The sequence below is a fragment of the Arachis stenosperma genome, chromosome 2, assembly GCF_014773155.1.
Source record: "Arachis stenosperma cultivar V10309 chromosome 2, arast.V10309.gnm1.PFL2, whole genome shotgun sequence".
NCBI classification, from domain to species: domain Eukaryota; kingdom Viridiplantae; phylum Streptophyta; class Magnoliopsida; order Fabales; family Fabaceae; genus Arachis; species Arachis stenosperma.
In genome coordinates this window covers 36,176,302-36,191,464 of record NC_080378.1, presented here as the reverse complement: position 1 = coordinate 36,191,464, position 15,163 = coordinate 36,176,302, and positions in this window count along the sequence as shown.

Below are 15,163 nucleotides of genomic sequence, written 5' to 3'. Positions count from 1 at the left end.
TATGAAATAAACTTATATCCTATAAGAGAAAATCTAGGAACCAGTAGATTTTGTGGTTTTTAACCATCAATTAGTTATCAATTATGCTTTTAATGATGTGAGATTATATCTAATGGTATAAAATCATTTAATTTCTTTTTGATGATTAAGTGTTGACCAAAATTTAACAAAAGTGTTAGTCTCCTAACACTCCTCATCCTATAATTACTTCCCATTGTGTTATGTTAACTATTTTAAATAGGTGACAATTATTAAAAAACTCTTGAGCCATGTCATCCATTTTAAATATGTGGCATACTCACTTATATTTTGCATTTTCTTTCTTTACCAAAAAAACTTTATCCCTTAATCATTATCATTAAATATTTTAATTATAAAATAATGACTAAATACAATTAGCTTCTATATCAAAATTGTAATAATAATAATAATTTTTAATTATAAATATTCAAATTACGTATTGTTATGATCTACTTATATATATAATTAACAACACTGTTAATTACTACAATTATTTTATCAAACTCATAATTTCTTACACGAATTACCAGAAACTTCTCTAACTACTTTCAACTTTGGCACGACAACATCAAAATTACACCATAGAGCATCATTCAGCAAAAATGACAATATTTGTATTTGCTTTTTAAGTTTGTTTAGTGATATATGTACAAAATAATCAAATATAGCCATACAAAAAAATAGCTAAAAATATTATATATGACAAACTTTGTTTATTCATTTTTAACTATAATTATATAAACAATAGGGATTACCTCTTTATGTGATTGTGTAGAAAAAAACAATTTACAAATTTAAATATTTGCTAAAGGAAATATTTTAATATATAAAATATAGATTGCTAAAATAAAAACTCATCCATTATTTTTAATTATTTAAAAGGTTATCTACAAAAAATTTATAATATTAGTTTTTCAAGCATTGCACGAATTTAAATCTAGTTTACAAGAAAGTTATCACATTCTAGACATAATTGATATAGTTAAATTCCTTTCATAATCGTTTTCTTTCGTTTAAGAATGATGATTGGAACTCCTAATTTATACTTCTAATTATTCTTCTAATATTTAAATAGGTAAATATTCAAATATATAAGTCATTTTTTGAAAATGTTAAGACGATAATAAAATTCAAAACTTTCTTTATTTAGAAACTAGAGGAATACACCAAAATCAATCCCAAATTTTGTGTGAAATCAAATCCTAAAAAAACTCTTCTTCTATACTCCTTATTATTACATCCATAACTATGCAATTTTTAACGGAGTAAAAATTTCAAATCTTCGTAACATTAACCCTAAAAAAGTTCTCAAATAAGCACATTTTATCAAAAGTCCAAACATCTCAAATTCAATCAATCTCAAATTATTTGTTAATAATATGAATTTTGAAATTGGATTATATTAGATATAATAAATATGTAATTATACACTACAAGATCTACTTAATATACTAAAACAGGGTTTTCCCCCAGATAATAAGGGTGACGTGTCGCTCTCTCGTGAGTCAGTTTTTCCTCAAAAACGAATAAAATTTTCTATCTATTCTAAATTATTTATTATAATTATATTATTATATTATATTTAATATTTAATGAATAATATATAATTATACTAATTTAGGAACATATTTTCATTATAATTATATCAAATCAATATTTAATGCACTATTAAACTACTTATCAATTATAATGCGTAATTACCGTACATAATAACAAATTGCCTTAATAGTAATTAATTTACATATTTATTTTTGTTTTACTAAGGTCTATAAATAGTATTTTCCTGTCGTACATAAATCTAAATTTGAGAATCAGCTCATAATTTTATATTTAGTATTTTTTTTACTACTTCATAGAATAAGAATGTATTCTTCGTTTTTTATTGAAGTTGATCCTTTTAAGGTACAATTTATAATTTTTTATAATATTTTTCATCTACTCATTCTATTATATTATTCTTTTAATAATTTATTAATTGTTGTTACTCTAAGTTGTTCTTATCGTCTAATGTTCCAGTTCAATTGTCTTTTACCACAATCGTTTACAATGCATCACATCCATGAAATACCTCATCGAGTTGTCTTCACTGATTCCGGTTCCAACTACATGGATGTAAGCGTTCAAAGAAGGGGCAATAATCTCTACTTTATTGAAGGATGGTTGGATCTACTCACCTATTATGACCAACCTAATGGAATGTGGTTAAAGTTAGCTTTCTTGAGAGGAGCTCCAACCCCTCCATGCTTTTTATGTCTGTCCGAAAATCTTCGAATTGGAGCACATACTGAGATTGAATTCCCTCAATTTAAGTTCAGTTTTGCTAAATTCGTGACAAATTCGGATATGCAATTTCAATTATTGGTAATATATTTAATTTTTCTTATTTTAAGCTGTTCATTATTAGAATAATTTTATAACATATTATGATTTTTTTTCCAGAAATTACCGGCTTTCTTTTGCATGCATGCAATGCCATTGAGAGGAATAAGGGTTAGTTTGGTTTCTCGGTGTGGCAATTCTATACCTTGCTGCATTGCATGGATAGCGGATGATGAAACTTATTTATCAAAAGGATGGTTTGAATTTGCACAAATTCTAAATGTTGATACTTACGATGTTTCAGTTGGTTATCGTTACGAGAATGAATCTATACTATACGTGACTAAAGACTAGAATAGATTCAATATTGTTTAAGTAATTTTGGTTTTAATATTAGTATTTGATTAAATTATAATTAGAGAATTTTAAATTATTGTCTCAATTTATATATTATGCGTATTTTTCGTGGATGTACTATTTTTAAATAATTTAATAATTAATAAAATAAAGTGGTGTCAGGTATATTATTTAAGTTTATTTTTATCATTTATTTTTTTATTGGTATTTTTATTATATTTGACAAAAAAAACTCTACCTAAACTTATAGTTTTCGTTGACCTAAGCACAATTTAGTTGCCAATAAAAACCGATTTTATCTATAAAAAATAATGAAACATGTATCTTTTGATATTATATTAATATAATAAGTAGATATTATGATATAATAATATCTTTAATTGCATTATAATTAGCTCATAAATAATATATGATGATTATATTATTTTAGAAATTTTTTTATTATAATTATATCAAATCAATATTTAATTATGATAAAATATGTTAATTATAATTATATCATAAAATTATAATAATTACGATAGTTATGTTATATATTTTAATCATTTATGTAAGTAAATAAACTAGAAAACAATCAAATCAAATTATGACGGTAAATAAATAATATAGAATATTATTATACATTTAATTGCATTATAATTAGCTCATGAATAATATATGATTATATTATTTTAGAAAAATATTTTTATTATAATTATATCAAATCAATATTTAATATATTATTTAAATTTAATTTTTATATAACAATAATATTATATATATTTATATATCACTTTTTTAAACTCATTCTTACAAATATTGACATATAATTAATATAGATAACATATATACTTAATAAATATCTTTATTAAATTAATTATAACGATTAATACAAGATAATCTCATAAGTATAACCTAATTATAGCAAGAATTTTCATAAAAATAATTGACTACTAATTTGAATATAATTGATATAGTTAAATTGATACAACCGATAAGATTGAGAATATGTAGCAATTATAGCAATTATTATATCAATTATAATAATTATTTACGTGACTTCATATACAGTAATTTTTGAATTATAATTTTCACATAATTACTGTTGAATATTATTTAATTTTAGATGTTTTATAGGTAATATTCATTATCACATGAATTATCATCATTATTCAATAATAATAATAATAATAATAATAATAATAATAATAATAATAATAATAATAATAATAATTTCGAATTTATATAATTGATAAAATTCTAATTCTCATTCGTATGTAATAATTTTATTAGTATGTATTCACAGTTTTAATCAATATATAATAATAATAATATTATATAGACATAAAATTAATTAGTTAACAAATTGAATTTAGCTTATGGAGTTTTATTTTCTACTCAAATTTTTAATCATTAGTAATTTTATTTTTTATATTTACAGTAAATTTTAACTATAAAAAGAAAAAAATTAGTTTTGATTATTTTCTATTTTATTTTTTTACAGTCATAATTAAATTTGATATAATTATAGTAAGTCTCTATAATCTACTTAATATACTAAAATTGGGTTTTTTTCCAGCTATTAAAGGTGATGTGTCGTTCTCTCCTGCTTCTATTTTTCCTCTAAAACGAGTGAAAATTTTTTTAATTCTAAATTATTTTATAAAAATATCTTTATTGAAATTATATTATAATTATAATTTAATGAATAATATATAATTATGCTAATTTAGGAACATATCTTCATTATAATTATATCAGATCAATATTTAATGTGCTATTAAATTACTTATCAATTATCAATTAAAAATACTTTTAATCATTTTAATAATAATAATAATAATAATAATAATAATAATAATAATAATAATAATAATAATAATGTATGATAATAATGTGATGATGATATTAATAACGCACATTAATTTTAAATATTTTTATTTATTTTAATTATATTAATTTTAAAAATATTGATATAATTCTAATTTTTATTCATTATTTAATAATAATAATAATAATAATAATAATAATAATAATAATAATAATAATAATAGAATTATCATGTGAGTAAAGTAACAACTTAAAAATATAATAATTTATCACGGTAAAATTATTTTTTAGCATTAGAGATATATAGTGTTTTCATTAGTCGTGCATGATAATATATAAATGATTAATCGTGCATATTAATATATCTATCCCTTTTTATTTTAGTCTGTGTATATTAGGTATAATATTGTTATTCATTGTCTGAGATTTTTCTGATCATAATGGAAAATAATGATTTTATTCATGATATAATAAAATCTACTTAATATATTAAAATTGGATTTTTCCCCAACTAATAAAAGTGAGGTGTCACTTTTTCGTAAACCCATTTTCCCTCCAAAATAAATGTATTTAATGAATAATGTATAATTATACTAATTTAGGAAAATAACTTTATTATAATTATATAAAATTAATATTTAATGCATTACTAAACTACTTATCAATTATTAATAAAAAATATTTTTAATTATTTTAATGAATAATACATAATTATACTAATTTAGACAAATATCTTTATTATAATTATATAAAATCAATATTTAATGCATTATTAAACTAATTATCAATCGAAAATATTTTTAAACATTTTAATTATATTTATTTTAATTATATTGATATCCTTCTAATTCTTATTCATTATCCAAAAATTTTATTAGTGGCAAGTTGTTAACCCATTTATATTGATAATAATAATAATTTTATTAGGATAAATATTAAATAATTCTATTCCTAATATAAAAATATAAAAATTAATTTCTTCTATTTTTATTTTACCATTATAAAAGACCATATATGCTAGAAGAAAATATCATTCATTTATCAATTACTCTTTCATTTGATAGCTTTTACAACCATTTTTTCTTTCTACGAGACGTCGTTGTAAGAAGGCAACTATCGTGAACACAAACTACCACACTCTCCAACTTTCTTGCTCATCATTCGAAGCTATATAAGATATGTTATCTATGAAGTATTTATAGACCATGGTGTTATCATGTATGCATAAATAAAAAGTATTTTGTATTTAAATTTAAGTCATTTACCTGTTTGTGATATATTGTAGTGTGAAATTATTTTCAATGTGTTATGTAACGATATTATGTTCTAATTTAAGCTTTTACTTTAGAACTGTATTATGATTTTATCTCATCATTTTGTTTTAGATATCAAGTTGACGTATTTTTATTTATTATTATTATTGAAACGGATGTGATATGAAATGTACCAAAAAAACTCTCACATTCAATTTATTTTATGTAGTCTTCTATCTATTCTATTTATTTTTATTTTCTTCTTATTCATTTTATTTTTTTAAATGTTATATAATTTGTTATCATTTATACCAATCTACTTAATATACTAAAACTGGATATTTTCCCAACTTATGATGGTGAGGTATCATTTTCTCGTGAATCCATTTTTCCTCCAAAATGATTAAAGATAATTATACTAATCTCTTTTAAATTTATTTAAAAAAATTATCTTAATTATAATTATATAACAATATTATACTTAGCATTTAATGAATAATTCATAATTATACTAATTTAGAAAAATATCTCTATTATAATTATATAAAATCAATAATTAATGTATTATTAACTTAATTATCAATCAAAAATATTTTTAACTATTTTAATTATATTGATATAATTCTATTTTTTATTCATTATACTAAAATATTATTAGTGACAAGTTATTATTTTAATGGTGACCTATATAATAATAATAATAATAATAATAATAATAATAATAATAATAATAATAATAATAAGATAGAAAATTATATTATTTTAGAGCAATATAAATTGGTTATTAATAATTGGTTATTAATAATGATAATTATATGATTAATTTTTAGTAATCATTAAATATATTTAATATAAATAACCAAGTTTAATTAGTTAACAAATGAAAAAAAATATTATTGCACGATTATAGAAGCAACAAAATATATATATATATATATATATATATATATATATATATATATATAACCAATTTAATATTAATAACGATAATTATCGTTATTATTTAATAATAATAATAATAATCATCATCTTTTTTTTATTAAAATATTCATCTAATTGAATTAATATAAATATTTAATGAAAATAAAAGGTGAAATTTTTTGTTTGAATACAATCAAATATTTTTGAAGATTTTAAAACTGTGAGTATATATATTCTTCCTATATTAATATACGTATGTATGTATGTTACCTCATTTTTTTCATAAATAGAAAATAACATTTACCCATTAAATTTGTTAATTGCTCAATCGATTTATCTTATTTATTATGATTTAGGGGATTTTTTCACCTTTTACCCACATTTATCCATTGAAATAGCATGGTTTCATAACTTCTCCTTTAATTGTGCTTAAGAGTGAAAACATGCTTTCTAGGTCTTAAAATAGCTAAATTTAATCCTCCTTGGTTCCATTAGATGCCTTGATATGTTTGTTAAGTGATTTAAGGATTAGGAGGAAAAGATTGGATCAAGGGAATGAAGAAAGAAGCATGAAAAGTTGGAGAACTCATGAAGAAATGAAAGAACCGGAAAGCTGTCAAGCCGACCTCTTCGCACTTAAATGACCATAACTGGAGCTACAGAGGTCCAAATGATGCGGTTTTAGTTGGGTTAGAAAGCTAACATCCGGGGCTTCGAAACGATATAAGATTTGCCATAGTTGCTACGCGTATGGTGGCGCGCACGCGCATAGTACGCGCACGCGCCGTTGCTGCCACCTGGTCCACTTAAAGCAAAACGTGGCCTGCGATTTTAGGAGCCTTGTGGGCCCAATCCAACTCATTTCTGATGCTATTTAAGCCAAGGATTAAAGAGGAATCATCTAACTTTTAACCATTAGTTTTAGTTTAGCTTTTAGTTAGTTTCTAGAGAGAGAAGCTCTCTCTTCTCTCTAGGATTAGGATTAGGATTAGTTCTTAGATCTAGGTTTTCATCTTTGCTTTCTTCTACTTCTACCTTTCAATTCTTTGTTGTTACATTCATCTTCCTCTATTCTTTTGTTGTAATTTCCTTTATGTTGTTCTCATGTTTTGTTGTAGATCTACTATTGTTCCTTCCATTTTCTTTCAATTCAATAAGAGGTAATTCATGTAGATCTTGTTTCCTTTAATTGTTGTTCTTAATTCTTTACATTTGAATGTTGTTAGATTCTATTCATGTTGTCAATTTGCTTTGCTTTTCTTTTGTGCCTTCCAAGTGTTTGATGAAATGCTTGGTTGGATTTTAGTGTAGGTTTTGTTCCTCTTGGCCTAGGTAGAGTAATTAGTGACTCTTGAGTTATCTAATTCTTTTGTTGATTGATAATTAGAAGTTGCTAATTGACTTGAATGCCTCTAAAGCTAGTCTTTCCTTTAGGAGTGGATTAGGACTTGAGGAATCAAATTGATTCATCCACTTGACTTTCCTCCATAGTTAGAGGTTAACTAAGTGGGAGCAATGGACAATTTGTTATCACAACTGAGGAGGATAATTAGGATAGGACTTCTAGTTCTCATATCTTGCCAAGAGCTTTGTTAGTTGTTAGTTTATTTCCTTTGCCATTTATATTTCTTGTCCAAAATCTTAAAAAACCCCAAATAACTCACAACCAATAACAAGACACTTCATTACAATTCCTAGGGAGAATGACCCAAGGTCCAATACTTCGGTTTATAAATTTTAGGGGTTTGTACTAGTGACAAACAACTTTTTGTATGAAAGGATTATTGTTTGGTTTAGAAACTATACTTTACAACGAGATTTCATTAGTGAAATTCTAAACCATCAAAAATCCAATCATCAAAATAGCGCCGTTGCCGGGAAATTGAAATGGTGTTGTGTTATTGGCTATTGTATATATGTGAATATTTTGAATATGTTTGCTTTTTGCTTCTTTGTTAGTTTTTAGTTTGTTCTCTTTATTTGTTACTATTTTTTGTTTTTGCCCTCACTTGCTATCATGAATTCTCATTTTGGCTATGAGTGTGATTACAACTATGTTGTAGGTGATGAGAACTTCAATGTAGAGATGCATCAAGGATGGGACAATCAAAGGTGGGAGGAGCCATATGCATATGATCAATCTTCATGGCAACAACCTCCACCAATGCACTATGAAGAAGAGCCATTTTTTGATGCATATCAATCCAATGGCTATGGTGAATCACCTTGTGACTTTCAAGAACCACCACCATATGCCTATGAACCATATCCTCAACATAACTCTCAACCATACTCACAAGCCTCTTTTCACCAACCACCTTCATATGACCCTAATCCATATCCATCCTACCAACAACCATATGAGCCATATGAACCACACATAGAGCTACCACCACCCCAACATCAACATTTTCAAGAGCCACCCCCTCCATATTATTACCAAGATGCACTACCTCCAATATACGAAAATTTTCAACCACAAGATGAATACTACTTTCCACCACAACCTCCCATGGAAGAATACTCATATCCATTGATCCAAGAGCCACATGATCCTAATCATATTATCCAAGAGGAACAAGAGTCAAGGGATCATCTCAAGGAAGCATTGGATTAATTTCAAGTAACCATGGAGTGTGTTGTGCAACAAGTGGAAAGAATGGAAAACATTGAACCACCACAACTCTACCAAGAAGAACCACCTTCCTACTATGAACCCTTCCCCCAAAATGATGAATCCTTCCAACCACCCCAATCTCTAATGGATGAAACCCTTGGTGTTCTTGTTCAAGGGCAAGAAGAGATGAAAAGGGATGTGCAAAATTTCATGGCCGCCTTGGATGCGGTAACAAATCAATTAGCCTCCCAATGCTTGAACACTCAAGGAACTCCCACGGCTACATGTGGAGAATCAAATGAAGAACATAGCATGAAGGAGAGATTGGAAACTCCGGTGGGAAATAAGGGAAGTTGCTTTGTATTGGAACAATTGGAGGAAGCTTTAATTGTTGAAGACAAGGAAGAAGTGGCAGAAGACTTAGGAGATGCGGAGCCTCCATGTGAACATAGAGTTGAAGAAAACCCCTCCAAGATGATTGAAATTGATGCTAGGGAGGAAAGTTCACACCTTCCAAGGCATATTCCATATGAAGACTTGGATGGGATAGAGAAAGAATTGAGTTCCCTTGGTGATGAAGATCAAGCATCAAGTCTTAGTGGTAAAGAATCCTTTGAGCATGAAGAACCTTCTTCGGTTGGATTTGAAAGCGTTGAGGAGGTAAATTTTTCTCATCCTCCCTATTATGATTTGAGTAAAGGAAAAGGTTTAGATAAAATTGTTAAACAAAGGATTGAGATTAAGAGATATTATGAAGAGGTGGAAGTCCCTGGAAATAGAAGAACAAGGGTTGGCTATGCTTTGTCAAGATCTTTGGAAGCATTTTTGCCTCGGTTGCCATCCACACCTTCATTTGAGTGGGTGAAATTCATTTCTATTAGCTTTATTATCCCACTTGAATATGGTTCGCTTGAAACGGATGGCCAACTTAGGGAAGTTTGTGGGATGAAGCGTAAGCGGAAAAGGTTTTGTGGTGGGCGTTGCAAATCGAGGCTCATTATGGTTGATGCATCAAACATGAGATATAAAGGTTGGAGTAGTGCTCAAATAGATGGGTCCAGGAGGATTGTTGGCCACTATATAGAGAATTCACTTTATTCACCACCCGGATGGACTAATAATGATAATCAACTTCAAAACGGGTGTGAAAATAAAGTGTGGGATCCCGGATTAGAAGAAGAGGATCAACTTTGGGAGCCCCAAGCTTGTGAAGAACTCCATCAACACTTGGCTCTATCCATGAGAAATCTTGGAACACAATGGAGAACCAAACATTGGTGGGAGTTCCAAGATGAGTACAAGCACAAGCCACCTTGATGAGGAGCTCCCCATAAGTCCAACTTAAGGACAATAAACAAAAGTGCTAGGTGGGAGACACCCCACCATGGTAAAATCCTTTCATTTTCTCTTTTGTACATATTGGTAGAACTAGTTTAATTTCATGTTTAGATTAGTTGGTTGAGTTTAATTAGTATTTTAACATGTTAAATAAGGTTTTAGGGTGTTTTGGTAGTAGCTTGGAGGTTTGGAATGCTTGGATTGGTGCAAAAACATAGCAAAAATTTTTGAAAAACAGAACACCATCCACGCGTTCGCGCACATGATGCGTACGCCCACCTGAGCATTTTTCAACCACCCACGCGGACGCACACTGTACGCGTACGCGTGGATGCAAAAATTCTACCCCAGCCAAAAACCCGAGAGTTAGGCCTGCGCTGTGCGAACATTGGGCCTAAGGCACAAGTCTATGCACGTGTGCGCGCACCTGGCGCGTACGCGCACATGATCTGAAATTCGCAATGCACGCGCACGCGCACTTTGCGCGCGTGCGTCGATTGCACGATCCACACTCCTGGTACTTTTACCAGAGAGTTGTGCCACTTTTGGGCCAACACTAAGCCTCTCGCCTAACTCGACGCACGCGTGCGCGCACTTGGCGCGTACGCGTCCTTTGACCAATATAGCCATCGACGCGTAAACGTGCATGACGCGCACGCGTCGGTAAAAAAAAGAGTTTTTTTTCTCATCTTCCATTTTCTTTTGTTCACTGCATTCGCATACTTCTACTCTTTCCATTTTCATTTTGTTTCTATAGCATGTTTTCAGTTTTTTTTCTAAGTGTCATTTCAATAATGGTGTTGGATTCTTACACTCAATTGTTGAGAAATTCTTGCATTATTTTGGTGCTTCTTGACTTGTTTGATATTGTTGGGTGATGAAACTTTTAAATCAATGCTTCATCTTGTATGACTCTTATGTCTTTGTGCATTGATATGACCTCATATTGTCTTTCATGACCCACTTCTTCTTATGTGAACTTGATGTGCCATATGCTCTTCATGCTTCGATTTTACTCTTGCATCGAGTATTAGTTAATATGCCATTAGCTTATATTATTTTCTCACCTACATGTGTAGCTAACATGTAGTGAGAACCTTACTCTTATTTGGCATTAGCCCAGGCCTACGTTATACTTGTTTTGATATCTTTGTTGTAGGCCTAATTGTCGTTCTTCTTTCTTCCCCTTTTAGGTTGGCCACCAAGAAGGGAGAAATGAATACCTTTAAATGGGGCAACAAACAAGTCATCCGCACTACCATTTGAGGAGCTCATCAATTGTAGCAACCCGTCCACCCTGCTCTTCTTTGCATGCACCGAGGACGGTGCAATCTTCAAGTGTGGGGAGGTCGTTTAACCGATCTCCATGGGTAACAATTTTCTTTTTCAACACCAATGTTAGTTAGTTATTGCATTTGCATGATAGGTTACATGTTAGATAGAATTTGTACATATTTTACTACCTTCTTCTTATTAGGACTACTTGGTTAGAGTGATGATTTCTTTCCCAAGAAACCGTTTTAGGGCACCCTACCAATTTGAAAATTTTTTGTTGAACTTGCTTGAAAGAATGTATTTTGGAACATGGTTTTTGAGCTAAGAACATAAGCTTGCGAGATTCGAGCCTAATTGTGTGGTTACATCTTATAACCACTTATTTTCCTTCTTGTGTGCATTATTCTCTTTCTATGATTGTAATCCTTGATTTGTTTGATTCTTTATGTCCATTATTTTGTGTATTCATGCATTTATATGATTGAAGCCATAATTTCATTAGCTCACTTACCCAAATGGCCTTACCTTTTATCTTCCTTTGTTAGCCAAATTTGAGCCTACGATTAACCCACTTGTTCTTAATTTTAGCACATTACAAGCCTAAAGCGGAAAACAATAAATGTCCTTAATTTGGATCTTTGATTAGCTTAGGCTAGTATGTGTGAGTACCATTCAAGTGTGGGAACTCTTGGGACATTGAGGGAATAAAAGGGTAGTTTTGTATTGTTATTGAAAATATTGGGAATTGGGTACATACTCATGTATTGATCAAATGTAAAACCTAACGCATTGAGGTTCTTGTATATAGAAAGAAAAAAAATGAGAAAAAAAAAGAAAGAAAAAGAAAAAAAAAACAAAAAACAATATGAAAAAAAAATATAGAAAAAGAAAGAAAAAAAGAAGAAAAAGAAAAGTAATAAAAAGGGGACAAAATGCCCCAAGTAAAGCAAAGTCCAATAAAGATCAATGCATAAGTGTTGTGAAATGAAAAGGGATACATGAGTATGTGGAAAAGTGAAGAATGGGTAGTTAGGTTAGAACTTAATTGTATAGGATGTCATAGGTTAGGTGGGAAGTCTAAGCCTATCAAAGATTCAAACTTCAAGCTCACTTGACCAAATATGCATCCTACCTTAACCCTAGCCCCATTACAACCTAAAGAAAAGACCTCATAATAATTGTATGTATGCATTGAATAATTGTTGATTGTTAGATGAAAAACAAATCTTGGAAAGCATGATTAGAGGAGAATTGAGTGAATCAACCCCAAACACCGAGCGAATAGAGTGCAAACACTTCCGGTGAGGGTTCGATGCTCAATTCCTTGATTCCCGGCTTTCATGAGCGTTCTTCTTGCAAGTCTTCTTGAACTTCACTTTTATATTTAAATTGGTAGGACTCATCAATCGTTATATGATCTTAAGCCCTACTTGTGCATGTCTTGGAGATTGATTTATTTTTTTAACCAAGTAGGTAGAATCATTTTGCATTTAGTTGCATGCATATAGTTTCTTTGCTTTGAATAAGTGTCATATCCCTTACTTCATTCTTGGTTTAAGCATGAGGACATGCTTGGTTTAAGTGTGGGGAAGTTGATAAACCCCATTTGTAGGGTTTATCTTGTGCTTAATTTAAGGGATTTTATTACCTTTTACCCACATTTATCCATTGAAATAGCATGGTTTCATAACTTCTCCTTTAATTGTGCTTAAGAGTGAAAACATGCTTTCTAGGTCTTAAAATAGCTAAATTTAATCCTCCTTGGTTCCATTAGATGCCTTGATATGTTTGTTAAGTGATTTAAGGTTTAGGAGGCAAAGATTGGATCAAGGGAATGAAGAAAGAAGCATGAAAAGTTGGAGAACTCATGAAGAAATGAAAGAACCAGAAAGCTGTCAAGCCGACCTCTTCGCACTTAAACGACCATAACTTGAGCTACAGAGGTCCAAATGATGCGGTTCTAATTGGGTTAGAAAGCTAACATCCGGGGCTTTGAAACGTTATAAGATTTGCCATAGTTGCTACACGTATGGTGGCGCGCACGCGCATAGTACGCGCACGCACCGTTGCTGCCACCTGGTCTACTTAAAGCAAAACGTGGCCAGCGATTTTAGGAGCCTTGTGGGCCCAATCCAACTCATTTCTGATGCTATTTAAGCCAAGGATTGAAGAGGAATCAACTAACTTTTAACCATTAGTTTTAGTTTAGCTTTTAGTTAGTTTTTAGAGAGAGAAGCTCTCTCTTCTCTCTAGGATTAGGATTAGGATTAGTTCTTAGATATAGGTTTTAATCTTTGCTTTCTTCTACTTCTACCTTTCAATTCTTTGTTGTTACATTCATCTTCCTCTATTCTTTTGTTATAATTTCCTTTATGTTGTTCTCATGTTTTGTTGTAGATCTACTATTGTTCCTTCCATTTTCTTTCAATTCAATAAGAGGTAATTCATGTAGATCTTGTTTCCTTTAATTGTTGTTCTTAATTCTTTACATTTGAATGTTGTTAGATTCTATTCATGTTGTCAATTTGCTTTGCTTTTCTTTTGTGCCTTCCAAGTGTTTGATGAAATGCTTGGTTGGATTTTAGTGTAGGTTTTGTTCCTCTTGGCCTAGGTAGAGTAATTAGTGACTCTTGAGTAATCTAATTCTTTTGTTGATTGATAATTAGAAGTTGCTAATTGACTTGAATGCCTCTAAAGCTAGTCTTTCCTTTAGGAGTGGATTAGGACTTGAGGAATCAAATTGATTCATCCACTTGACTTTCCTCCATAGTTAGAGGTTAACTAAGTGGGAGCAATGGACAATTTGTTATCACAATTGAGGAGGATAATTAGGATAGGACTTCTAGTTCTCATATCTTGCCAAGAGCTTTGTTAGTTGTTAGTTTATTTCCTTTGCCATTTATATTTCTTGTCCAAAATCTTAAAAAACCCCAAATAACTCACAACCAATAACAAGACACTTCATTACAATTCCTAGGGAGAATGACCCAAGGTCCAATACTTCGGTTTATAAATTTTAGGGGTTTGTACTAGTGACAAACAACTTTTTGTATGAAAGGATTATTGTTTGGTTTAGAAACTATACTTTACAACGAGATTTCATTAGTGAAATTCTAAACAATCAAAAATCCAATCATCAATCTTCAGATGGAAGTCCATGAAACTTGCAGTTCTGTTGCATTAAAGCAACTAATTGAGGTTTCAGCTCAAAATTGTTTGCTCCAATGGCCGGAATGGAGATGCTTCTTCCATC